The 27,259-nt window shown below is 45.0% G+C and overlaps 1 pseudogene; it reads right to left on the bottom strand.

The window, feature by feature from the left end:
• Positions 1–3,131: 3,131 nt before the first annotated feature.
• The window catches only part of LOC142487998 (uncharacterized), a 37,738-nt pseudogene continuing 13,610 nt past the window's right edge, over positions 3,132–27,259 (bottom strand).

Below are 27,259 nucleotides of genomic sequence, written 5' to 3'. Positions count from 1 at the left end.
CCATAAGGCTACCCTCAGAGGGATTTTAATGAATTTGGCAGCTAAACGCAAGAGAGAGAGATGCCAAAATTAGAGATTTGGAAAAGAAGCTAGCAGATCTCTCGCAACTTCATAAAGCGACTAAAGAAGAGCAAAGTTTGAAAGAACTATTAGACACTAAAACTAAGCTCAATCTCCTCTTATCCGCCCAGGCAGAGAGAGAAATGGCATGGACCAGACGTAAATTTTTCGAAAAAGCTAACAAGCCAGATACTTTACTTGCCAATAAGCTAAAAAACAGGCTTCCAAATTACCACATTCACGCCATTCGAACACAAGGCGGGGACCTGACATCCAATCCTAGGAAAATAGTGGAAGAATTTAAATGTTTCTATGAAACATTGTACAATGGAAACAAGGTCACCCACAACCAAAAAAATACAGAGCTACTAAAATTAGTTCTGCAGGAGGCAAAACTACCGAGGTTGGGCAGAGATGTGAGAGAGCTAATACAGCAGGACTTCACACTAGAGGAAGTGACGGAGGTAATTAAGACACTTAAACCAGCAAAAGCGCCTGGGCCAGATGGGTTTTCTAATTTATACTATAAAAAATATCTGAAACTACTAGCTCCCCATCTGTTAAAATTCTTTAACGAAATTTTGACAGGAGCCTCCTTCCCAACACAAATGCTACAGGCTTCAATCTCCCTGATCCATTAACCCGGTAAGGACCCGGCAGACTGAAAGAGCTACCGGCCCATTTCCCTGATCAATTCGGATGTTAAAATATTTTCCAAACTTATAGCAAACAGGATGGGTAGCGTCCTTCCCGGGTTAGTCCATCCAGATCAGGTAGGGTTTATCGAAGGCAGGCAGGGAGGCAGGCAGCAGACAATACCAGGAGGGTTATAGATTTGATTGATCTGGCCAAACAAAAAACATCCATTCCGTGGTATTAAGTCTCAACGCAGAAAAAGCATTCGATAGGATAGACTGGCCCTACTTAAAAGAGACATTGAAGGCATTTGGTTTCGAGGGACGCCTGCTAAATGCCATACTAGCTTTGTATGAGGGCCCGACGGCACGGGTACGACACCAGGGCTTCCCTTCGGAACAATTTAGCATCCGTAGCGGAATGAGGCAGGGTTGCCCTTTGTCCCCCTTGCTGTTTGCCCTCTGCATTGAGTCCCTAGCAGCGCACATTAGACGAAGCCCTGATATAGGAGGAATCGCGGTTGGAGAGCAGACACAAAGTGGCTCTGTACGCCGATGATGTGATTTTAACACTGTCGAAGCCCCTCACATCTCTTCCCAACGTTTTTGCGATCCTAGGAAAGTTCAACCAAGTCTCTGGTTTTAAAATTAATCAGACAAAATCGGAAGCTCTCAATATAAACTTACCCAAAGAATTGGAAAAATTAGTAGAAATAAACTTTCATTTCAAATGGCAAGCCTCCACTATCAAATATTTAGGGGTATACCTCACCAGGGAGTACAAAACATTGTACAAAGCAAATTACCCAAAATTAATTAAGACACTGGGGGAGGATCTCAGGACATGGTTGAGGGGCGGCATATCATGGATTGGCAGGATGCATAGCGTGAAAATAAACCTCCTCCCAAAGATGTTATATCTTTTCCAAAGCCTGCCAATACCTTTAATGATCTTCGACATCCTCTCCCTACAGTCTAACATTATGAAATTCATTTGGAATAAAAAAAGCCCACGAATTGCAAAAGGTATCTTAAAGAGGCCTACTTCCAAAGGGGGACTAGCGGTACCTTGCTTGTTAGCTTATTATAAAGCGGCACAATTAAGCCAAATTATCCAGTGGCATGCAGATCCGAACAAGAGGCGGTGGGTGGATCTAGAAAAATGCTGTGGTGCACCGGTTGAGCTGCATAATCTGATTTGGCTCCCTAAGAGAAGCTCCAACAAAATGGGGGTTCCGCTTCAGGCCATGGCCAATTCCTTGAAGGTCTGGGAGGCTACTAAAAACAGTTGTAACCTCACTTCCAAACACTCCCTAATGACGCCGATAATCGGCAACACTGACTTCGCTCCAGGGTTGAATAGCGGTAATTTGTTAATTTGGACACAGGCAGGTATCACAAGATTAAAGGATCTGGAGGAGAGGATACATATAAAAACCTTTGAGCAAATTAAATCCACAAAGGATATCCCAAACAAGGAATTCTTTAGATACCTCCTGATCTGAGATTTTTATAACAAATTCCCAATTACAGTAGACCAGCAAGAACAAATTTTGAGCAGCTGTGTTCTAGAGATACGGACACCCGGGGACTAAACTCTAGAATGTACAAGGAAGTGATCTGTCCTGAGACTCAGACGACCACAAGACTCAGTTACATCAGACAGTGTGAGACAGATTTAGGGGAGACACTAGAGGACGAGGAATGGGACAGGATCCTGCAGGCAGCAGCGAAAAGTTCAATCTGCACCACATTAAAGGAGAACGCATATAAAGTCCTAATGCGTTGGTACTATACCCCAGTAAAATTATCTAAATTTGTCAAAGGATACTCCCCGCTCTGCCCAAAGCAGTGTGGGGAGATCACGGATCTACAACACATGCTGTGGTCTTGCACAAAGGTGGTCCCGATTTGGGAACAAATTAGAGAATGGATACAGAGGATACTCGGTTTGGAGATCCCCCTGGACCCGTGGCTGTTACTATTGGGCAGGCGGATCCAGGGTCTGTCAAATGCGTAGCACAAATTAATCGCACACTTTGCAACAGCCACCAGGTGTGAGATAGCAGCACTGTGGAAACAATTGGATTTACCAGTAATACCCAAAATCAGAAATAGAATTTGGCATGTCTGCCGGATGGAACAATTGACGAGTTTGGTCAATGACACCGGCCCAAATTTCCTCAAACTCTGGACGCCTTGGCTGGCCCAGACAGGCATCCCGGGGATAAGCATACCCGCAATCCTACATTGATTGATAGATACAGGTGCGTTCTCATTTGAATCCGCAGGATCCGTGACCACATAAGACGGACAGTTAGATTGGAAGTCAGACAGGATCCAGATGAGTAGGGAAGAAGCCAAGAGTTCGAAACGGTGGACACAAAGGCGGCGGACCACTTCCCCCCCCCCCCTCCCCACCTATACCTTCCTCCCTATCTGTCTATTGTCTTGTCTAGTCTGGTGAGTCGTGTTTGTGGATTGTATGTTACCCTCAGTTGACGTCATATACATGTTAGGTGTTGTTAAAAGATACGGGTTACAGATGTTTACTGAGATAATTGTTGGTGATACAATGTATGCATGAAAAACCCAATAAAAGTAAAGTTGAAAAAAAAGTAAGAAAAAGGGGTACAAAAAGAAAAATACAATGATACAATGTTGCAAGTAATCTGATGCTTACACATTAGGAAGGGGACATGGGATTAATGGAGGGGGTAAGAGGACAGCATTTGAAACCATACAGCATAGTAAATGACAGTGTCAATTCAACATAAATCACTCTGTTCAAAGTAATCTAATCTGAGCACTGAACCATTTCTTCCGTGTATGAATCCTCTGGTGTCTGAGGAGGTTGCTCTTCTTACTGAATTGTTTCTCCCACTCTGCACATGTGAATGGTTTCTCTCCTGTATGAATCCTCCGGTGCCTGTAGAGGCTACCCTTAGCAGTGAATTGTTTCCCACACACTGTACATGTGAATAGTTTCTCCCCTGTATGAATCCTCTGGTGTATGAGGCGGTATCCCTTAGTACTGAATTGTTCCCTACACTCTGTACATGTGAATGGTTTCTCCCTTGATTGAGGAGCCTGCTCTTAATACCAAATTGTTTCTCACAGTATGTACACGTGAATGGTTTCTCCCCTGTATGAATCCTCTGGTGCTTGTAGAGGCTATCCTTAGCAGTGAATTTTTTCCCTCACTCTGTACATGTGAATGGTTTCTGCCCTGTATGAATCCTCTGGTGCTTGTAGAGGCTATCCTTAGCAGTAAATTTTTTCCCTCACTCTGTACATGTGAATGGTTTCTCCCCTGTATGAATCCTCTGGTGCTTGTAGAGGCTATCCTTAGCAGTGAATTTTTCCCCTCACTCTGTACATGTGAATGACTTCTCTCCTGTATGAATCAACACATGTCGGAGGAGGCCCTCCTTCTGAGAAAAGCTTTTACTACACTCTGTACATGTGAATGGTTTCTCTCCAGTATGAATCCTCTGGTGCATGAGGAGGCTGCGCTTTTTACAGAATTTTTTCCCACACTCTGTACATGTGAATGGTTTCTCCCCTGTATGACTCAACAGATGTCGGAGGAGGCCCTCCTTCTGAGAAAAGCTTTTACTACACTCTGTACATGTGAATGGTTTCTCTCCTGTATGAATCCTCTGGTGCATGAGGAGGGTGCTCTTTCTACAGAATTTTGCACCACACACTGTACATGTGAATGGTTTCACCCCTGTATGAATCCTCTGGTGCACAAGGAGTCTGCTCTGAACACTGAATTGTTTCCCACACTCTGTACATGTGAATTGTTTCTCCCGTGTATGAATCCCCTGGTGCACAAGGAGGTTGCTCTTCATTCGGAATTGTTTCCCACACTCTGTACATGTGAATGGTTTCTCCCCTGTATGAATCCTCTGGTGCACGAGGAGGTATTTCTTAAAATTGAATTGTTTCTCACACTCTGTACATGCGAATGGTTTCTCCCCTGTATGAGTCCTCTGGTGCATGAGGAGGAATCTATTAGTATTGAATTGTTCCTTACACTCTTTACATGTGAATGGTTTCTCCCCTGTATGAATTCTCTGGTGATTGAGGAGGCTGCTCTTAATACCAAATTGTTTCTCACAGTATGTACATGTGAATGGTTTCTCCCCTGTATGAATCAACACATGTTGGAGGAGGTGCTCCTTCCGAGAGAAGCTTTTACTACACGCTGTACATGGAAATGGTTTCTCCCCTGTATGAATCCTCTGGTGCCTGAGGAGGCGGCTCTTTTTATGGAATTGTTTACTACACTCTGTACATGTGAATGGTTTCTCCCCTGTATGAATCCTCTGGTGCACGAGGAGGTATTTCTTAATACTGAATTGTTTCTCACACTTTGTACATGTGAATGGTTTCTCCCTTGTATGAATCCTCTGGTGCACAAGGAGGTATTTCTTAGTATTGAATTGTTTCCCACACTCTGTACATGTGAATGGTTTCACCACTGTATGAATCAACACATGTTGGAGGAAGTGCTCCTTCCGAGAGAAGCTTTTACTACACTCTGTACATGGGAATGGTTTCTCCCCTGTATGAATCCTCTGGTGTCTGAGGAGTCTGCTCTTTTTATGGAATTGTTTACTACACTCTGTACATGTGAATGGTTTCTCCCCTGTATGAATTCTCTGGTGATTGAGGAGGGTCGTCTTGGTACTTAACTGTTTCCCACACACTGTACAAGTAAAAGGATTCACTGCTGTCTGAATCATCTGCTGTGAAAGAAGTTTCCCTTTCAGTGAGAAACTACTCCCACCATCTGTACATGTAAAGGTTTGCTCCCTAGTGGGGACACACAGGTGTGTGAGCAGGTCCCTGTCCAATGAGAATCTTTTGCCACACTCACAACAGAGAAAAGGCTGAGCACTGCGGCTTCTTAAATCTCTCTCATTCCTTTTGCTGGACCCATATTTAGAGTCCGTCTCTGCTGTGTGCTCTACAAGGTCTGTAAATTCACCATCATGTGGCACTGGTTCCTTGTACATGTCCAAAATGTGACAGGAATCATTGTTTTTTGGCACCTCTGGGCTGCAAGGAGTCAGACAGCTTCTGGATGTATCAGAGCTCAAGTTCTGTTCCTCATTCAGGCCGTTCTCTAACAGAAGTAAACAGAAAACACAGAACAAATGTTTTCAATCTGTAAATCAAATTACTGAAAGCAAATTACAAATCCAAAAAACTGAATAACATGCTTTACCAATACTTTATTTTGTTAATTTTCTCTTTACCCAGGATTTTAAAATTGTGGCCCATGAACATCCAATGGCCCCTAATGACTTTGGTGGTGGTCCCCGAATACTTGAAATGTATTTATAGCAGCTCTCAGTGAAATAATTTTGATACATATATGTGAAAGGTTGAGTCCCCGCCTTTATTTAAAGAAGCAGCAGCATCAGACCCTGAGAAGAATGAAAGAGGCTTTGCTGTTCTCTGAACCTTCTTTTTATTAGGGATTCCACATTCAGGTGTACAACAAACAGTTCTCCCAGCGTGATGTCTCCAGCGACAGAATAGCCAGAAATATCTGCATTAGAAAGTTTGCAGCCTTTCACTGAAGTTCCACAGACATCCTCATATCACATAACAGCATTAAGGATTGCAGAAAGAGACAACCTCATATCACATAGCAGCAACAAGGAGTGCATAAGGGCCACCAGGGAAAGAAACCCTCTCCCTTTTATAACTGGTTAATTTGGACCAAACCAAATTAAGTATACCACACAGGGGAGTTGTCTCCCAAAACTTACACAATTAGCAAACATAATACACTTCACACAACATACAATTTTCTATAGCAAGCCCCAACCTGTCTGTGCAACTCCCTCCCCCTCAGCCTTCACCAATCTACATCCCTAACAATCTTCAAGTAATGCCTGAAATCTCATCTCTTCAATTATTTGTTTAGTTTGGGCCTCTGTGAAGTCCTTGCACTTCTGATGCACTTTCGTTTTCCCCGAATTTTTTTTATACAGGCAACCCCGGTTCAAGGGCACACCCTTTAAGTACACTTGCGACTAAGGACATATTTTCAATAGCCCCACACCCCTATGTCCATACATTCGCTTCGTGCACAGCTGTGTATAAGTATGAGAACATGACCAATGAGAGAGAGGGGAGGAGTGGCGTGTCCATATATGGTACAGGATAAAAAATATATCTGATTTTAGAAATAAAGAACATCCAATCTCACATTTTATCAGCTGCCAGACAATTTGTGGTATATGTAATAAATTGCCCATGTGATCTAAGATATGTGGGGAAAACCATCAGGCCCCTAAAAGCTAGAATTGGTGAACACATCAATGGGATTAAAAATGCACAGAATAATCTTGAGAAAAGGAAAAAGATTCACAATCTATCCCAGCATTTTTTAACCCATCACAAAGATAAAAGTAATTGATTACAATTTAGGGGATTCAAGTGGTGGCAAGAGACCCCAGAAGGGGAGATCGAGATATTAAACTCTTGCAAAGAGAGCAATTTTGGATATTTACTTTGGGGAGCAAATCACCAGGTGGGCTCAATGAGTTGATGGAATTGACCCCGTTTCTTAAATAAGATATCTGCTCCCCTTTGATAGGTATACATATATATGTTTACAAGTATATACAGGCATACCCCGTTTTACGTACACCCGCTTTACGTACACTCGCAAGTACGTACATTTATTTTTAGTTGACCATACCCCTGTGTACGTACGCCTGCTTCGCGAGTACGGACACTAGGGGGCGGCGTGCGCACCTCAACAATCCTGCAACCTCCTTCATACTTGTCCCTAATGGAGCGGGAGTGCAGGGGAAACGGAGACAGATGGGAGGGAGAGGAAAGAGGGAACGGGAGATCGGGCACACCATAAATCAGCAGCTAAACCAGTGATTCCGCCCACACTCACTGCAGCCCCTGGCTCTGTTCCCAGCGCTCTCCTCTTCCCCCCTCACTCCTCAGAGCTCGCTCTTGCCTGCTGCGAAACTTTGGATGTGAACTACGGGGCAACGGTGAAGGGGAGGAGAAGATCTTCTGCTGCAATCTTTGCTTGTATGTGTGTGTGTGTGACTGAGTGTGTGTGTGACTGAGTGTGTGTGTGACTGAGTGTGTGTGTGTGACTGAGTGTGTGACTGAATGTGTGTGTGCATGTGTGACAGAGTGTGACTGTGTGTGCCTGTATGTTTGCCTGAGTGTGTGTGTGTGTGTGTGACCAAGTGTGTGTGTGACAGTGTGTGTGTGTGACAGTGTGAGAGAGTGCGTGACTGACTGAGTGAGAGACTGCGCGAATGAGAGAGAGGCTGCGCGAAGGAGAGAGAGACTGCGAGAAGGAGAGAGAGACTGCGAGAAGGAGAGAGAGCCTGCGAGAAGGAGAGAGAGCCTGCGAGGAGAGAGAGACTCCGAGAAGGAGAGAGAGAGCTGCTACACAGTACTGACCCGCGTGCGCACCTCTCACCTCCTTGCTTGCTCCCATTCATTTTATTTTAATAAAGCCTACTGTATTTGTTTTGGTTACAAATGCATTATTTACATCAGTTATGCACCTATATGATGTTTGCAGTACAGTACATGCACTGTAAAGTGGAAAAGTACATTTTCGCTTTACATACATGCTTCGGTCCCATTGCGTATGTTAAAGCGGGGTATGCCTATATACTGTGTTTTTGTGTTCTCTATTTTCATCTTTTTTAATTTCCAGTGTTCTCCGAGTTATCAATTAATTTTTTATTAATATTTTTTTATGTATTTATGTTTTAACAGTCATGTTATATATGTTCTGATTGTCAATTTAACAGTGTTATAATTTTGTGATGTTTGTTTTGTATTGATTGTTTGTGGATACATTTATACGTTCATGTAATACTTCACTAATATTTTTCATTCATATTTTCACGATCATTAATTTCTGTATTTATTCAATGTATTTATGGTCTATTTGTCATGTTTAGTATGGTTTAAGTTCGTAATTCATTTAATTAGATAGTGATTCATTTGTGTTGTGGTCATTTTAGATTGTAGCATTGATTGGAAGGTGAATAAACACCAATAATAGCTCCCATTGGTAGAGGAATTGTCCGTCTTGCTATTTAAGAGCAGCTATGGGAGAGGTTAGACATACCTCCTGAAAAAGCGTCATATGACGCGAAACGCGTAGAGGTGACGTCATCACGCAGCGGGGAGCGGACGTGACGACGAGTGCTCAGCCGACTGCGGTGAATCCCTTACTCTGCATGGGGTGTGGTCTCTGTTTCAATCAAAGTAAGCTGTGGTAACATCCAGCATATCCCAGGATTTTTTTCTGTCATAAGACCGAGGGGCTTTGATTCAAGGACCCCCCGTTAACGCCCTGTTATTGTGGATTTTGGGTCCATGTGGATCTTTTTTTAAGTGAATTTTATGATGTATTTTTACTATGTCTAATATAAAGATCATTATCTTTACTGACTGTGTTTTTCCCTTTTTGCGCTTTCGTCTTCTCTGATTTTTTTTTTTATACAGGCATACCCCGGTTTCAGTACACTCCTTTAAAGTACACTCGCGACTAAGCACATTATTTCAATAGCCCCACACCCCTGTGTCCATACACTCGCTTCGTGCACAGCTGAGCATAATTAGGAGAACATGACCAATGAGAGAGAGGAGAGGAGTGGAGGCGCGACCTCGTGGAGGCAAGGATAGGAGGAGGGACACAGGAGACAGGTGGGCATGAAGAGCATCCTTGACTCGTAGCTTGGGAGCGATGTACATGCATCACGTGCGCGCGCCGCGCGCCGTTGATGCCCACCGCAAGAGGGGGGGGCGGAGACAGACTCCATGATCTCCAGAAAGCTCGTGTGAGCACGCTGTAAGGACGGCGGGGCTGCGCCAGACATCGGTAAGGAGGGAGTGCGCCGCGGGAGATGTGCTCCCCAATTCCTTACAGTGCCCCCCTTTGAGGAGCGGCCCCAGGACAACTCCAATATGACTTGAACGGGTATTTTGCGTGGAACCGCTTAATGAGGTTGGAAGCATGTATTTGATGATGAGGTATCCAAGATCTCTCTTCAGGACCAAATCTTTTCCAATGACCGAAATATTGCAGCACTCCTCTAGAAATTCTTGAATCAATAATACGATTGCACTTCATATTATTCTTGTCCTTGTACAATAACAGAAGCAGGCGTAGAAGAGGAGTCTGGGAAGAGAGTACTTTGAAAAACAGGTTTCAAGAGAGAGATGTGAAAGACGGATGGTATCCTCATGGTAGAGGGAAGCTGAAGGCGGTAAGCAACTGGGTTAATCTTCTCCAGGATAGTGTATGGACCCAGAAACATTGGGGCCAATTTGAGAGAAGGTGTCTTGAGTCTGATGTTCCTCGAGGAAAGCCACACCCTGTCTCCTGGTTTAAAGTCGGTACCTTGCGCCGATGACGATCTGCCTGAGAGTTTTGCCTGCTGGTGGCTTCTCCAAGAGCTTTTTGTATTGTCTTCCAGGATTCTTGAAGAGAGTTGAATCTGTTGTCGGTCGCTGGGACCCTGGATGAAGAGGAAGAGATAATAAGGCGTGCAGGGTGGAATCTGTAATTAACGAAAAATGGGGATTCCTGAGTAGATTCATTCCTAAGAGAGTTGTGGGCGAATTCAGCCCAGGGAAGAAGAACCACTCAGTTGTCTTGGGAGTCGGAAATAAAACATCTCAAGTATTGTTCCAGGGTTTGATTTGTCCTCTCGATCTGAGGGTGGTACCCAGACGAAAAATTTAGAGAGATGCCCATCCTGAGAAAAAGATCGCCAAAACTTAGAAACGAATTGTGAGCCTCGGTCTGAGATTATGTTCGAGGAAACTCCAAGGATGCGCAAAATTTCCTTGGTGAAAATATCTGCTAGGTTGGTTGAATTGGGAAGGCCTTTTAGGGGGATGAATTGAGATAGCTTAGAAAAACGGCCGACGACGACGAGAATGGTATTCATCCCTTTGCAGGGGGGTAATTCAACAATAAAGTCCATGGACGAGTAGCTCCAAGGGCAATCCGGTATGGGAAGGGGGCGTAAGAGTCCAGGTGGTTTATTGCTAGTCTTTGCGATAAGACTTCTTAATTGTTATCTTATTCTAAACAACCCCATGTTGGGATTTCCCATTTATCGCTCGGACCTTGATGATTAAATATACAATTACATTCTCTGAAAAAGTTTTTTCTTTTATCAGAAAAGAAGATAGAATAAAGAGGGGGGAACGAACACATGGGAATGGGAAGAGTAGTGGGGGTGGGGGGAGAAGGGAGGGGAAGTCCTGAGACATGGAGAGACAGAAGTGGGGCCGGAAGAGAGAGACAGGGGCGGAGAAGGCCTGTCCGCACCCCCCATCCCTTCCAATCCCACCGGTGCCTCCTCTTTTATGGCAATCCATATATATTTTAAACTCTTAGATCTGAAGCCATGGCTCCCATACTTTATAGAACTGTTCTGTATTTTGTTTTAGTACGGCTGTCAACTTCTCCATAATCATTACTTCATTTATTCTTCTAGTGACAGTTCCTCCAGTTTCGAAGCCGCCGCTATGGAACATCTTGCAGCTGTAAGTATGGAATAAATCAGTCTCCCCATCGGTGTAGACAGATCATATATTGGTTTTGCTAACACAAAGGTCAAAGGATCCAAAGGAATTCTCAACTCCGTGACTTAAAATAATTGTTTTTGTACCATAGTCCAAAACTTCTGGATCTTTGGGCATGTCCACCAAATGTGAGCCAAGTCACCTCTTTGGCCACATCCTCTCCAACACAAATCTGGTGTGCCAGGGAAGATTTGGCTCAGCCTACTCGGAGTTAAGTACCATTGAAATAACATTTTGTAGAGGTTTTCTTTTGTTGTTGTACAAATTGATGTTTTGGCTGCCGATTCCCAAATATCCTTCCAGTCATCATTATCTATTTCTAATTTGAGATCTACTCTCCATTTTAACATGTAGCTATGGTCCGCTCCATTTGCTGCCGACTCCATTTCCCCATATATACCTGTTAGGACCAGTAGGTCAGGCCAGAATCTACACTTGTGTTAAGCTTTCATTTTGTCTGATCATAACTAGTTAAGATTCTGTAGTCAGCCTTTTGCTGAAATATAATTCCTAAATGCACTGTTTCTGCCAAATTACATTTCCTTTCTTCCTGCTCAGGATATTGCTAAGATACTTTTTGTATCGTTAGTCTCCTGCCTTTTTAGTCAGAATATAATAAACTGGTTCTCTGCAAGAAGCAAAATAGTGTAATATAGTTGCTAAAGACTCAAGGTCTCTTTTGATAACAGACAATGAATAAGCTATGTATTCAGACATTGCTTGTATGTGGGAGAGACACGTCCCAAAATCATGCCACTAATATGTCCTGCCCCTAAATCACGCCTCTAATCAAAGCTATGCCCAAGACACACCCAGGATACGCCTATGTTACGCCTCTAACAATATCTTCTTTTTCCTGTATAAAAGTCATTACCCTATGAGTAATAAATTGAGACAAAGGATTTGAAACCTGGCTTGCGTTACGTTTCATTTCTTTCGTATTCCCAGGCCTGTAAGTTCAAACAAAGATCGAAGATAACAGTGGCAGGAAGTGAAAGCTTCTCTGGGGAAGTCTGCTGCAAAACGGTGCAGATTGTGTCCAGTCACAAGGCCTTCAGCTTTCTCTGAAGCCTAGGCAAGGAATAACGGTTTTCCTTCAATACCAGAGATCAGTCCCCTCTGGTATGTACCTCTCTTACAATATAATTCAAATCTTATTAGGTTAGGAAATATAGTGTTTTGGGAAATTGTTAAAAGGAAAGCCTAATTTAGAGAAATTTGAAAAGGTGGAAGTCTTGCGTTTGATATTTTTTCTGAAGTTCCTGGAAAGATAAAATCTCCTCACCCCCCTTCAACAGATCCACTGCTATTTTAATGTTAACATTTTGGAATTGATTGAATTGTCTTTGTGAACATCCAGGCAGGAAGTCCGGGTTGTTGTAAATACGAGATAATTGTGACAGGGAGGCTGCCCGAGCATACTTCCCTTTACTCTTGAGGCAAATGCTCCACGTGCACCTCATTGCTCCTAGCTCAAATTTCCGTGCTAGCTTCTCCTTGTTCCCTTGGGACCAAAGAGATGCCACGAGGGATAAGGGTTTTGCGTAATAAGATTCTATTGCCAACCAGCAAGAGGACGCTGGCTCATTGTTCCATACCATAACCTGCTTTAACTGAGCCGCTTGATAGTATCTAATCACATCAGGGACCCCTAGACCCCCACTTGTCCTTGAGGTTAACATCATTGATCTCACCACCCTCGGTCTCCCCTGCCATATAAATTGAAATATTAGGCTTTGAATATTTTTCAATTCTGCCAAAGGAATAGTTATAGGGAGAGGAGTTTGGAAAAAATATAATAGTCTTGGGAGAATATACATTTTAGTAGAAATAATTCTTCCAAACCAAGATATCTGGTGCTTATTCCAGGAGTTTAAATCTTTTTTAATTTGGTCAAAAAGGGGAGGGAAATAACTTTGGTAGAGATTCATATGAGCTTGTAATCTTTACTCCAAGATACTTTATATACGTAGAGCTGCACCTATATTTAAAATTTGATTGTAGTAACTTCCACTCTGGGGCCGGGAGGGTCAAATGGAGTGCCTCAGATTTGTCATCGTTGATTTTATAATCTGAGACTTTGACGAATTAATCTAACAGTTTTTGGAGGTTAGGGAGTGTCACGGTAGCTTATGACAATATATAATGAACACCAAATATCTGGGTTGAACTGAACGAGGCTTAGATATAATAAAATATAATTTATTCCTTAAATAAGGTGAACACATCAATATAGTACAATTAACAGACAAGAGGGTAACACTTACTCAGGGTTGGGGGATGGAGAAGTATCCAATAGCAATTCTCCAACAGTCCAGTGACATTCAAGATGGAATCAGAAGCGGGGCTTTTTTCCAATAAATACTCACCGGCATAGCTAGGAATCACACTCCTCCCCTTGAAGAAGCGTGTCAGTCTACGCGAAACGATCGTCGGGACGTGATGACGTCATAGGCGACGTCATCTGAAGTGGCAGCGTCTACATTCAGGGACAGCAGCGTTTTGGAGACAGGCTTGTATTCAGACAGGATACACTGTGTTTTGGATGCGATACTAAGTCACCTATTTGCCCGCGGTGGGGGCGTCCTGCCTATTACAGGCATACCCGCATTAACGTACGCAATGGGACCGGAGCATGTATGTAAAGCGAAAATGTACTTAAAGTGAAGCACTGCCTTTTTCCCCCTTATCGATGCATGTACTGTACTGCAATCGTCCTATACGTGCATAACTGATGTAAATAATGCATTTGTAACAGGCTCTATAGTCTCCCCGCTTGCGCACAGCTTTGGTACAGGTAGGGAGCCAGTATTGCTGTTCAGGACGTGCTGACAGGCGCATGCGTGAGCTGCCGTTTGCCTATTGGGTGATATGTCCTTACTCGCGAGTGTACTTAAAGTGAGTGTCCTTAAACCGGGGTATGCCTGTACTTACCACTACACTGGTTACTACAAGTATATATTGCTTTAATAATTTTCTCCTTCCTTTGGAGCGGAGCCCCTTGCAACCGCGATATTATATCAGAGACTGTGTGGCAGTTCGCATACCATTCCGGAGCCAAGTACATATACCAGATACACACTGTGTTTTATGTTATACATCTGAGCCAGTATACACACTTGATACACATGGTCGCTGGATGCGATACTAGGTCACATTTACCCGATGTGGGTGCGCCCTATTTTTTTGGGGAAGCTCAATTACTAAATCAGTGATACGAGTATATACCACTGCCTTCTCCCTTTGGAGCGAAGCCCCTTGTACCCGCTGTTTTGCATCCCAGCCTGTGTGACAATTTGTATACCTTCCCTGAGGCAGTGCATACGCCTGACAACAAAGGTGTACATATTGCACTTCTGATATCACCTAACCTATTACTAGATACATCGTGAATTTTTTACTATATAGGTCGGAAGGGATACCTACCTGTTTGTCCAGGAATAATTATATTCCGTAATAAGACGTCTGTGGAGAGCAACTATAATTGTATACTATATTGATACTAACTGTTTGATTGATTGCTCACCTTACCACTTCCTAATGGGGTTTTTTAATGTTTGAATGTTTTATATGTGTTTTTAACCTTACTAATTGAAATTACTTAAATAAAATTTTATTATTTTTCTGAACTATTCCGGTCAAGATGGGCCACATTTTGTCCTATCAATGGTATTTACACCAATAGACCACTGTGAGTCTTACTATTGTACCCCAACATTGAGTGCTCGACATATGAGGGAGCCTTTTTTGATCCTTTTGGGATCTACTCTGTAATACTATTGATTTTTCCCTTAGAGCACCTGTTGCATAATATACATATGTTACAACACATACATGGATGATCGGTTTATTTACCCTTTATAAAAAGAAGTATCCAATAGCAATTCTCCAACAGTCCAGTGACATTCAAGATGGAATCAGAAGCATAACTCCAGCACAACTAAAAACTGTAGGGTTGACACAGTTTATATACCTGTCTAACCTTATTCTTAACATTGAACACAGCCTATTGGTGAACAATTATCTAACGTGGAGACTAAAAGACTAAACCATGCCCTCAGGTAACAGAGTTTGTTGATTGATTAATACTTAATCCCTAGACATTGGGTAACAATCAAGGCAGTTAACTTTTGATCACCGTGCTTAGGCTACTCAGCCGTCTGCCCTTCATGAGCTATTAGCCTAGCAAATGGTGTCTGCATTTTCAGAACAGATCCAAAATAAAATACATATACACTTTAATATCTACACATTAATAAGTTCCATTCTGGTGGGCTCAGTGGGTCGACCTTTGCCAGTTTTTAATGCCTACAGTGACTCCACATATTGGCCAAATATGAACTCTCTGCGACCTCCAGAACGGGAGATACAGAAATGCACTTTAAAACATTAAAACACATGCTTATAATGAAACAGGGGAACATACATTTTCAAGGTACAACAAGGTGCAAACCTCATCCCTGGACCGCAGTCCAGTTAACCCCTTGTCTCTCTGGTGAGGTCAGGGGATGGTCATATGGGGTGCAACCCCTTTAATACCGGGCCACCCCCTTTCTCCCTCTACACCTCCCCTTCTTAATGGGTGACCTGTGGCCCACTGGCCCTAACGGGGAGTGGGGCACTGCTGGCACCCTTAACGAACTCAGTCTCAGAGGGATAGTCCTGACGTGAAAGTCCATCAGCATTGCTGTTTTCACTACCCTTGTTGTGCTGAATAGTAAACTCAAACTCTTGCAAGGCCAAGCTCCACCTTAGCAACTTGGCATTCTCCCCTGATGCCCTCTGCAGCCAACTCAGGGGGTTGTGGTCTGTGAGGACCGTGAAAGCACTTCCGTACACATAGGGCTGGAGTGTTTTGAGTGTCCACACAATGGCCAAGCACTCTTTCTCAATGGTGGCATAGGCCACCTCTCTGGGAAGTAGTTTTCGGATGAGGTACACCACAGGGTGCTCTCTACCGTCGTCCCCCACTTGGCTCAACACAGCCCCAATGCCATAGTCCGAGGCATCAGTCTGTATGAGGAAATGTTTGGTATAGTCCGGGGCAGCCAGTATGGGGGCCCCAGCAAGCGCAGTTTCCAGTGCCTGGAAAGCAGTTTCACAGGCAGGAGTCCAGGTGATAAGCACAGGCAGTTGCTTTTTAGTAAAATATGTCAGGGGTTTGGCCACGGTGCTGTACTGTGGGACAAACTTCCTATAGTACCCAGCAGTGCCTTAAAACGCCATGACCTGTTTCTTGGTTTTTGGAACAGGCCACTGAACTATGGCTTCTACCTTGGCTGGCTCTGGTTTGAGGTGCCCCCCACCCACCCTGTGCCCTAAGTACAGGACCTATGCCATCCCTACCATACACTTAGTGGGTTTCAAGGTAAGCCCAGACTCCCTGATCCTATCTAGCACCGCAGCTACATGTCCTAAATGGGAGTCCCAGGAATTACTAAAGACAGCAATGTCATCTAAGTAAGCCCTGGCATAGCTCTGCATCCCTTCCAGTAACCTATTGACTAGGCGTTGGAAGGTAGCCGGGGCATTCTTCATCCCAAATGGCATCACCAAAACTCATAGAGGCCACTTGGAGTGATGAATGCTGACTTCTCCCTAGCCTCCAGGGTCAGGGGGATTTGCCAATAGCCTTTGCTCAAATCCATAGTGGTCAGATACTTTGCCCCCGCGAGTTCATCCAGTAACTCATCCATGCGGGGCATGGGGTAGGCATCTGACACCGTCCCAGCGTTGAGCAAGCGGTAGTCCACACAAAACCGGGTGGTCTTGTCCTTCTTAGGAACTAGGACTACCGGACTTGCCCAAGGACTCTGGGACGGAGTAATAACCCCTAGGGTCAGCATCTCCTCTATCTCCCTCTCCATACTCGTCTTGACCTCTGCTGACACTCTATAAGCGTGCTTATGCAGAGGCCGCAGGTCCCCTGTGTGCACTGGGTGTTTGGTGAGATGTGTGGTCCCTGGCATGTCAGTGAAGAGGGCCCTATACTTAGCTAGCATGTCCCTGGCTTCTCCCTTCTGCCTAGCACTCAACTGTGCCCCTATCTCCACCTGCTCCACAGTGTGTCCCTGCCTAGCCTCCCCTAGGAGATCAGGCAGAGCATTGCTCGCCGGATCCTCCAGCAGTGGGCTACAAATGGCCATTACTGCTCCCATACTCGGTGCTCTGTACTCTTTCAACATGTTAATGTGATATGTCTTGTGCCTCTCAGGCTCTAACTGTACAACATAGTTGCACTCATTCACCTTTCGGATGACCGGGTACGGTCCCGACCAGGCAGCCATCATCTTGTTCTCCTGAGTGGGTTTGAGAACAAGCACCTGCTGTCCTGGGATGAATTCCCTGCTACGGGCATGCCGGTCATACCATTGCTTTTGCTTGGTCTGAGCGGCCCTGAGGTGGTCCTGGGCCACCCCTATGAGCATCTCTAACCGGTCTCGGAGATCTACTACATACTGGATCACTGAAGCATCAGTAGCAGTAGCCTCCCCTTCCCATCCCTCACGGAATAGGTCCAGAGGTCCACGTACCCTGCGGCCATATAGTAGCTCGAAGGGGGAGAAGCCAGTAGATTCCTGCGGTACCTCTCGGTAGGCAAACAGCAAGTGCTGTAAATGAATCTCCCAGTCTTTCCCCTCCGCCTCTATTAAGGTCCGAAGCATCTGCTTCAGGGTACCGTTAAACCTCTCACATAATCCGTTTGTCTGGGGATGGTAAGGGGTAGTGCGCCGATGCTGTACAGCGCATGCATCCCAGAGACAATGTAACAGTTCACTCATGAACTGCGACCCCTGATCGGTTAGGATCTCACTAGGGAAACCTACTCTAGAAAAAATGTTCAGCAAAGCTGCTGCCACTGTCTTGGCATCTATGGTGCCAAGCGCTACCGCCTCAGGGTACCGGGTGGCACAATCCACCACCGTGAGTATGTAGCGCTTCCCTGACCTGCTAGGAATCATAAGGGGTCCTACAAGATCCATCGCTACTTTCTGGAAGGGTTCCCCTATTATCGGTAGATGTTTCAGGGGTGCCTTCACACGGTCGCCCGCCTTACCCACTCGCTGGCAGGCATCACAAGAGCGGCAGAAATTGCCCACATCTTGAGATGCCCCCGGCCAGTAGTAACGCTGTAATAACCGGGCTCGCGTTTTGTTGACCCCCTGATGTCCCGCTAACGGAATAGAGTGAACTACCCGTAACAGTTGCAGTCGGTACCCCTGGGGCACTACTAGCTGTCACTTACCGGTCAATCCCTCCTCTATCCCTGGGTTCCCTTCTTCTCTATACAGGAGTCCCTTATACCATAGGCAGTGCTCAGTGCCTTCCCCTGCCTGAGATTCGGACGCCCGAAGTCTCACGCCGGCCAGGGTAGGGTCTTCACTGCCTCCTTAAACTGGGCTCCTAATTCTGGCCACCCCCCAGTCATGTCATTGTCCGGAGAATGGGGAAGGGTGAGGGGAAACAGTGTCAGTGTGTGGTTGCAACTGATCCTGGCTTACCTCCCCGGGCTCCTCTGCGCCCTCCGTTAACGTTGGTCCCAAAGGCTGGGGGACTGGCGCCGCCGCCATTGCCACTGTCTGGCTCCGGGTAACCGCCGCCACTGCAGCGGGTTGGGGCACTCGGTCGTAGGTGCAGGTCATCGGGCCCAGATCATTGCCAAGAAGAACATCGCCATCCAAACTGGGTAAAACCCCCACCTCCCGCACACCCTGGCCCTCCCCCCAATCCAAAAAGATTCTGGCCACTTGCAGGAAACGTGGCTCTCCGTCGGCCACAGTGATCTGTATCCCAGGGCCTGGGATCAATTCTTCTGGCCGGACCATATCAGGTCGGACCAGGGTCACTGCCGCTCCTGAATCCAGCAAGCCGACTGCTTGCCGGTCACTGACAGTGACCGGGGTGAGATGTCTGCTCCGGCCATCCGTCTGCTGCAGGTCCGCGCTGAGATGTCCTCCACTCCTGGCTGTGGGCACCGATGAAACCGGGACAGGTGCTGCATGGGACGTCTCGCTGGGAGTTGGTTCCATGACTGGTCCGGAGTCTGTGGTTGAAGCTGTGGTTGAAGCTACCCGCACGCGGGCTACCGGCTTCGCAGCTGGGGTGCGTTGCCCCTGATGCGGTCCGCCGGAACACAGGGGTTCCGGGCAATCTGGTCTGTGACCAGGGCGGTTGCAAGCCTCGCCGCCTCCTGGTAAGTCTTGGGCTTCTTGTCGTACACCCAAGCCCTCACCGCCGGCGGGCACTGCTCCATGAGCTGCTCCTGAAAGATGAGGTCCAGCAGGCGTTGGTAAGTCCGTGCCTCATAGCCCTCCACCCAGCGTATCCCGTACAAAGCCATGCGGGTCACGTAGGTAACATAGGACTCCTGGGGCTGCCTCTCCTCCTGCCGGAATTTACCCCGGTAGGCTTCAGGGTTAAAACCATACTGAAACAATAACAGTTCTTTCAGGTGTTCGTAGTCATCAGCATACTCATCTGGAAGTGCCATCATCGTCTGCTTAGCCAAGCCGGACAGTAAGGGGTCCAAACGTGCAACCCTATGCTGGGGAAGCACTTTGTACCGCCGGCACAGCGTTTCAAAGTTCTTTAAGAAACTGTCAATCTGGTCAGTGCCTTCCACGAACTTGGTGAGACTGTGCTGGTCCAGCTTGAGTTCATCTGTGTTGGGTTGGACAGGGGGTCAATAAGCGGGTCTGTTCACTGCCATAGTGATAAACTACAGCCGCTCCTCCGGTGTCCCTCTGTCTCCCCATGCAGTAATTAGTGCCAACATTTCAGGGGTGAATGGACTGGTAGCCGCAGCAACCAGTACCCCTCCTGTTGCACTGCTCCCGGAAGGTGCACTCGTTCGCTCCCCGATATTCCTCCGCCCCGGCACTGGGTTCCTTCCCTGATCTCCGGGTGGCTGTAAAAGGGCAAGCTGAGCCGTATCCTGAGGCTCTGCAAGCCGGGCTTCATAGTCACTGATTGCGTCAACCATGTCTGCGACCTCCTGGTTCTCATAGGGCAGTCCATATTCACGGCACTTGTCCTTCAGCTGAGCTCGGGTCCGCATGTTGGATGAGCCTTCAGCCTCGCTCATGGTTCAGTCGCAGCAGTGAGGTGGTGTTACAACTTGTGTTAACTGTTGCACTACTGTGTGTTCAAGATCTTTAGTCCCAGGAACTAGCAATTACCATCAAGTTCCTACTATGTTACAGTATCCCGCAGTATACTGTAACACAGGTCCAGTTCAATCCCGCCGCTTGCCACCAGTTAATTATAGAGCTTGTCACGGTAGCTTATGACAAGGTATGAACACCAAATATCTGGGTTGAACTGAACGAGGCTTAGATATAATAAAATATAATGTATTCCTTAAAAAAGGTGAACACCGCAATATATTACAATTAACAGACAAGAAGATAACACTTACTTAGGGTTGGGGGATGGAGAAGTATCCAATAGCAATTCTCCAACAGTCCAGTGACATTCAAGATGGAATCAGAAGCATAACTCCAGCACAACTAAAAACTGTAGGGTTGACACAGTTGATATACCTGTGCAACCCTATTCTTAACATTGAACACAGCCTATTGGTGAACAATTATCTAACGTGGAGACTAACCCATGCCCTCAGGTAACAGAGTTTGTTGATTAATACTTAATCCCTAGACATTGGGTACCAATCAGGGCAGTTAACTTTTTGATCACCGTGCTTAGGCTACTCAGCCGTCTGCCCTTCATGACCTATTAGCCTAGCAAATGGCGTCAGCATTTTCAGAACAGATCCAAAATAAAATACATACAGGCATACCCCGGTTTAAGTACACTCACTTTAAGTACACTCGCGAGTAAGTACATCTCCCTCAATAGGCAAACGGCAGCTCACGCATGCGCCAGTCAACAAGTCCTGAACAGCAATACCGGCTCCATACCTGTACCGAAGGTGTGCGCAAGAGGGGAGACTATAGAGCCTGTTACACATGTGTTATTTCCATCAGTCATGCACGTATATGACGTTTGCAGTACAGTACATGAATCGATAAGTGGGAAAAAGGTAGTGCTTCACTTTAAGTACATTTTCGCTTTACATACATGCTCCGGTCCCATTGCGTACGTTAATGTGGGGTATGCCTGTATACACTTTAATATCTACACATATTAATAAGTTCCATTCTGGTGGGCTCAGTGGGTCGACCTTTGCCAGATTTTAATGCCTACAGTGACTCCACATATTGGCCAAATATGAACTCTCTGCGACCTCCAGAACGGGAGATACAGAAATGCACTTTAAAACATTAAAATACATGCTTATAATGAAACATGGGAACAGGGGAACATACATTTTCAAGGTTCAAACCTCATCCCTGGACCGCAGTCCAATTAACCCCTTGTCTCTCTGGTGAGGTCAGGGGATGGCCATATGGGGTGCAACCCCTTTAATACCGGGCCACCCCCTTTCTCCCTCTACAGGGAGGGACACGTGGGCTAGCTAAGCTTACATCGTAGTTACATAGTTACATAGTAGATGAGGTTGAAAAAAGACGTACGTTCATCAAGTTCAACCTATGCTAAATTTAGACAACAGATACTTTATCCTATATTTATACTTACTTATTGATCCAGAGGAATGCAAACAAAAAACCCCATTAAGGGGGGAAATTAATTCCTTCCTGACTCCCATGTATACTTATTTGGTATATCCCTGTATACCTTTCCCATCTAAAAAGATGTCCAACCTTTTTTTGAACAAATCTATTGTATCTGCCATCACAGTCTCCATGGGTAATTAATACCACATTTTAACTGCCATTACTGTAAAGAACCCTTTCCTTTGTTGCTGGTGAAATTTCCTTTCCTCCAACCTTAAGGGATGGCCCCGAGTCCTTAGTACTGCCCGTGGGATGAATAATTCTTTTGAAAGCTCCTTGTATTGTCCCTGAATATATTTGTATATAGTTATCATATCCCCTCTTAGACGCCTCTTTTCTAATGTAAATAAATCTAATTTAGCTAGCCTCTCCTCATAAAAAGTTAGATTGTCCATCCCCTTTATTAATTTGGTGGCTCTTCTCTGCACTCTCTCTAGTTCCATAATGTCTTTTCTTAGGATTGGTGCCCAAAATTGTACTCCATATCCAAGGTGTGGTCTTACTAGTGCTTTGTAAAGGGGCATAATTATGTCTACTTCCCTTCCATACATTGCCCGTTTGATGCAAGATAAGATCTTGTTTGCCTTTGCAGCTACTGCATGACATTGGGCACTATTGCTAAGCCTGCTGTCTACAAGCACTCCTAAATCCTTCTCCATCAAGGATTCCCCCAATATATCTCCATTTAATTTGTAAGTCGCCTTTTTATTCTAGCATCCAAATGCATAACCTTAAATTTATCTGTATTAAACCTCATCTGCCATTTACCTGCCCACGTTTCCAGTCTCTCCAAGTCCTTCTGAAGAGAAATTACATCCTGCTCGGATTCTATTACCTTACACAATTTAGTATCATCAGCAAAGATGGAGACTTTGCTCTCGATCCCAACCTCAAGGTCATTAATAAACAAGTTAAAAAGCAGGGGTCCCAGTACTGATCCCTGAGGTACTCCACTCATGACTTTAGCCCAACCTGAAAAAGTTCCATTTATGACAACCCTCTGTTGAAATAGATTAGATGCAGCTGTCATCTAACAGCCTGGAGTGTCAAAGACACATCTGAATTCCATAAGGAAGTGGTCGAGGTTCTGTGTCAGCTCCGGACTCCGTTCCCAGAAGGGGGAAGCCCATGCCAGGGCATCTCTGGTAAGAAGAGCGATAATGTACGCCACCTTAGATCTTGCAGAGGGGAAGCGAGAAGGGGTTACCTCGAATTGAATAGCACATTGGTTAAGGAAACCCAGACACCCATGGGGGTCACCTGAGTAACGATTAGGAGTGGGAAGATGGGGTTCAGCAGAAAGATGGTTGTCTGGTGAAGGCAAAAAAGGGGTGGCGGGTCTCAGGAAACTGGCCTGTTGGTGTTGCAAATTAAGGGCCCCAAAGGATTGCGTAAGGGATGCAACACGAGCCTCTAGTTGGGAGCATATGTCCACAACTGAGGATAGGGCCCGACCCACCTCAGTGGGGTCCATGTTTGTGGGGCTGAGCATACTGTAATGCTGTGCTCACCACAACCAAAGCGGGACCTCGGTACTGAGGTGGGAATGGGTACAAACGCCACCCACAGCTACAGGGGCACGTCTGGAGTGCGGATGGTCAGGCAGCCGGGTCCGGATTAGAGAGAGTAGAATGGCAGGTACTTGCTGAGGTTGGAGGTAATAGCCAGTAGAATGGTCAGTGTCCGTTTAGGTCAGGGGTTGGAGCCAATAGGGGCGTAGAGGTCCGAAAGCCGTGAACAGGGTTGAAGAGAAGCGGAGGGTCAGAGGCAAACCAGGATTAGTAAGCCAGAGATGCGGAGTCCAAGAGTAAAGCCAGGTCGGTACACAGGAGATCAATCTGTAAAGCAAGAAAATGGGACACAAGGCAAGGAACCAGGAGGTGGGAGAACAACGCTACCAGGAACTATGCTCAGCCAAAGTGCAAGTGGCACAGCTGAGCATAAGTAGGCGAACATGACCAATGGAGAGGTGGAGGCACGACCTCAGCGGAGGCAAGGACAGGAGGAGAGACACAGGAGACAGGTGGACATGATGAGAATGCTTGCGTGTGGTGGAGCCAGGCTCCGCGACCTCCAGAAAGTTCCTGCGTAAGGACAGCGGGGTTGCGCAAGACGTCAGGTAAGGAGGGAGTGCGCATCGGGGGACGCGTTCCCTGATTCCTTACAATTTTCTTGCCAATTCTGTAAAGCACCGGATACATTTGTGAGGCTATGCAAATAAATATATACACACACACACCTGTGTATGCGGAGCTGGAAGACACCATCCAGGAGATTTACATGAAGGAGCTGGAAGGTGACTTCTAGCACTGCAACGTTTCTCATGGTACAAGACTACTTAATAGTATATACAGTATGGCACAATCTTCTCTAGTATGAGCGAGCAAATTACAGGGATCATTTGGGGTTAAATCTGAAGAAAAGGGATTAATCCAAGATGTGTGCTTTTTGAGGCCAATAATAAGCATTTGAATAATTTCTGAAGAATGTTAAGACATTTTTTGCATCCACCAATATGGTTATCGGCACCAACAAGGGTCAAAGGTTTATATTAAATAAAATAAAAAACTAGAATTTACAACAGGACGGGGTTATTTCATTATTCAGACAGAACACAGGAAAAGCTGCTCCTCAGTTTTTTTGGCTCATGGGAGAAAAATGGCAGCAGACAAGCTCCTCTGCTTGATTAAGATCTACATGCATGGGGCTGAATTGCTGAATTCTGGGAAAGCTGGTTCCAGACAATAGAGGCCTGATATTAAAAATAATCAAATCCAGGTATGTCTACGACATCCAGAAAAGACCATTAAGACATTTTGCTACTTTACCAAAACCCAGGCTCTGAGGAGGAATATCAGGCCACGAAATAAAACATATACCCCCCTCACATTTCTGGTAAAGAAAGCTTCCGACCCGAACCCGCCTGATGTCGATCTCAGAATCAGGTATAATGCAAAGGGAAGAGATGGGAAATAGACTCGTGCAGCAGTTACTGTTAGACTGGGTGCTTGGGGTAATATCACTTAGGACAGAAAACCTTACAGAGTGAAAGAAAAAAGGACCCCTAATGTAGCTCTCCTAGTACTAAAGTAATGGTGAATGTTTTAAAATGTAACTTTTAATAATAAAATAATGTAGGACAAAACACACACAGACAATAACTGACATACAAACACTATGGTGCAAAGAGATACGTGCTTGTATTGTCCCCTAAAATAAGGTGGACATATCCCTGTTATCATGGAGCAAATAATTAAATCCAAATGGTTGTTAATTATAAGGATCTAATTATTAGATCCTTATAATTAACAACCATTTGGATTTAATTAGATCTAATATATCCCTCCTGGGATTCAAATGGTCAATCCACTAGTAAGGAGGGGTTAATAGGTTTAATCAAACTAAGATGGTATTCTTCGTGAAATAGAGAAATAACCTACGTGAAGGTCAGTCTTTATAGTAATTCCAAAGCACATGAGCTCAAATGAACACCTTGATAGTGAACAAACACCTCATAAATAAATGAAATTAAAACATAATAATTGTTTAAAATAGTAAACTTTTAGGTGTGTAAAATAAATAACGCATTTACAGTAGCACCCAAAGAAAATGCCAATAAATACAAATAATGATGGCGGATCCGTGTATCTGGTTATACAGAATATGCTGGATAATTACAGCATAGTTGTGGTCAGGAAACTGTTTTAGCAGTGTAGCCATATAGCAGCTAAATATACAGTTAGGTCAGGAAATAATTGACACTGATAACAAAAACTTGTATTTCGGCTGTGAACCAAAATAAATTCAAGTTACAGTTTAATAATGAATATGGGCTTAAAGTACAGTGTATCAGCTTTAATTTGACGGTATTCACATGGAGAAAGGGTTTAGGAATTACATCTCTTTGATATGTAGCCACCTCTTTTTCAAGGGACTAAAAGTAATTGGACAATTGACTCAAAAGCTGTTTCATGGACAGGTGTGGGCTGTTCCTTCATTATTTCATCATCAATTAAACAGGTAAAGGGTCTGGAGTTGATTCCAGGTGTGGCATTCGCATTTGGAAGCTGTTTCTGTGAACCTGCAACATGCGGCCAAAGGAGCTCTCAATGCAAGTGAAACAGGGCATCCTTAGGCTGCAAAAAAAAAATCCATCAGAGAGATAGCAGTAACATTAGGAGCGGCCAAATCAACAGTTTGGTACATTCTGAGAAAAAAAGAACGCACTGGTGAGCTCTGCAACACAAAAAGGCCAGGACATCCACGGAAGACAACAGTGGTGGATGATCGTAGGATCCTTGCAATGGTAAAGAAAAACCCCTTCACAACATCCAGCCAAGTGAAGAACACTCTCCTGGAGGTAGGCATATCATTATCCAAGTCTACCATAAAGAAAAGATTTCATGAGAGCAAATACAGAGGGTTCACCACAAGGTGCAAACCATTCAATTGCCTCAAGAATAGAAAGGCCAGATTAGACTTTGCCAAACAATATCTAAAAAGCCAGCCCAGTTCTGGAACCGCATTCTTTGGACAGATGAAACTAAGATCAACCTGTACCAGAATGATGGGAAGAAAAAAGTATGGAGAAGGCTTGGAACGGCTCATGATCCGAAGCACACCACTTCATCTGTAAAACACGGTGGAGGCCGTTTGATGGCATGGGCATGTATGGCTTTCAATGGCAGTAGGTCACTAGTGTTTATTGATGATGTGACAGAAGACAGAAGCAGCCGGATGAATTCTGAAGTGTATAGGGATATATTGTCTGCTCAGATTCTGCCAAATTCAGCGAAGTTGATAGGACGGCGCTTCACTTTACAGATGGACATTGACCCAAAACATACCGCAAAAGCAACCCAGGAGTTTTTTAAAGCAAAGAAGTGGAATATTCTGCAATGGCCGAGTCAATCACCTGATCTCAACCCGATCAAGCATACATTTCACTTGCTGAAAACAAAACTTAAGGCAGAAAGACACACGAACAAACAACAACTGAAGACAGCTGCAGTAAAGGCCTGGCAAAGCATCACAAAGGAGGATACCCAGCGTTTGGTGATGTCCATGCATTCAAGACTTCAAGCAGTCATTGCCTGCAAAGGATTCTCGACAAAGTATTAAAAATGAATATTTTATTTATGATTGTGTTAATTTGTCCAATTACATTTGAGCCCCTGAAATAAGGGGGCTGTGTATGACAGGAGCAGCCCTGTAGGTTTCACACAGCATGAGTCCCATTCAGATGCAGGGACCCCCGTTGTGTTAATCCTGATGGGCCATTACGACTGCTATGCACTGTGCCGCAGTGCG

Source organism: Ascaphus truei, chromosome 2, assembly GCF_040206685.1.
Source record: "Ascaphus truei isolate aAscTru1 chromosome 2, aAscTru1.hap1, whole genome shotgun sequence".
Lineage (NCBI taxonomy): Eukaryota > Metazoa > Chordata > Amphibia > Anura > Ascaphidae > Ascaphus > Ascaphus truei.
Note: the sequence above shows the minus strand (reverse complement) of the source record. Positions and strands in the feature narration are given on the sequence as shown.